We start from the raw sequence: 1,846 nt of genomic DNA, 5'->3' as shown, positions 1-1,846 counted from the left end.
TAATCTGATTACTGGTTTGTAAATAGTAGCGCGTTAGATTACTCATTACCGAAAAAAGTGGTCAAAATAGTCTTATGCGTTACTGGCATCACTGGTTAGGAGACGCTGTAGGCTAGCTGTGTGGGCTGCTAAGGAGACAGTCAAATGTATACAGAGTAGGCTTGTTAATGCATTGGACCCTTCCTCATGTTCACTATTCATGAGTTGGGTTGGCTCTTGCCCTGGGGAGAGGAGTTCCATCTGGTCTTCCTCCGGAATTCCGCATCCATGGCAACACAATGCTCAACTCAACATCTCCCGTGTCATCACAATGTACATTCCGCTTGCTGATGTCATCAGAGCGGTGATGAAAGTTCTGAAAGAAAACAGAAAATCTTCTCACTCTCTCTGTCCATCGAATTCCTTGTGTCATTCATTATTTGCATCCCCCTCTTCTCTCTACTTTTCTTTCGTTTTACTTTTTCAATTTTGTAATTCTAGACGAATCAAATAAAATAAATAAATAAATACAGAAATAAATAATACATTCCTATCAATATTAAATAACACAGCTGACTCTTTTGAATGCCTTTCTGTCTCTCCCACCTCCTTGCGATTGCAGATCATGACATCATATTGCACTGGTCTTACAGGGACACATTTGATGAGACCAATTACATGTGTTAGGAACATAAATGGGGTTGGTATTGTGGTAGCAATTATGTGTGACATTGATATTGACTAATGTTATTTCACATTCAAATGATTTGTTTTGCCTGTTAGGCCTGTTGATCGGGTGCAGAGCATCAGATGTGTCATTCATGTGGGGTATGTCAACAGACAGACACATTAGCATCACTGTACAATTAGCATTCTTGGAAATTACCAAAGACACTAAGGTAACCATAGCAGGGTTTCCGTTGTCCGGTAATTACCGGACATTGGCCGGAAAAAAATGAAATGTCCAACAAAATTAAATCTCTCCGGTCAAATTGTCCGATTGAAATTGGCTAATAATCCCGTCCCCTAACGCAATCGGAATTTGAGAATAAGCCTTAATATGTACGCCTATATTATACGTCCTCTGGCTATGTTTTTAAATGAACATGCTCTACCATTTGAAAAGTAAGCTATTAAACAACACGCATAGCCTATGCTGTATTTCAAATAGGAAGCGCACGCGGCTTAAAACGTCCATGTTAAACAACGAACAAATGAGTGAGGCGGTTCAAACATGGCCAGGCCCAGGCAGACTAGCCTTAAAAGTTTTTTCAAAGGGCCAGACGCGATGGATGATGATAAATTGGTAACGTCTCAAGCCTCAGATGTCCGGTCAACTCCACCACCACCAGATAAAAAGCAGAAGTGTCGGGCGTATTTGTCGGAATCAGTGACATTGGAAGTGGAGTTGCGGGGGGTGCGGCCGCTCCAAGACACTGTCATTCTCCGTGTACACTGGACATGCAAAGTGTTCTTTACCCAAAGCATACAGTAGGCCTATGCGTTCTCTGTCTATGATCTGCAGGGTTAGGGCCTCCTCGACAAGGCGATTACTGGTCCGCGGATATAATAGTTTCAGGCACAATTAAACGGTATCATTGAACCGCGGCCGAAAGAAAAATAAACTAAACATTTCCCAGAATAGGAAACATTTCCTAATTTATTGTTATCAAATAAAGAGGCATAGCATTAGGGGGTAGTGGTGTGAGCGCTCATTCTTGTGTGTGCGCATCTGTGTAAGTTAAACAGTCACTGGAGATAACGTGGATAGCAGCAACAAACAACGTAGCCTTTTTAAAACAATGAACGAAGCGGACTCTTGCTGTCCATGAAAATATACTGGATAGATCTTGTTAGGCATGTTTAA

This window comes from Alosa pseudoharengus, unplaced genomic scaffold (assembly GCF_046254945.1).
Source record: "Alosa pseudoharengus isolate Yale_2024_CS ecotype anadromous, Long Island Sound unplaced genomic scaffold, YU_APseudo_1.1 YU_APseudo_1.1_scf_20, whole genome shotgun sequence".
NCBI classification, from domain to species: domain Eukaryota; kingdom Metazoa; phylum Chordata; class Actinopteri; order Clupeiformes; family Clupeidae; genus Alosa; species Alosa pseudoharengus.
Note: the sequence above shows the minus strand (reverse complement) of the source record.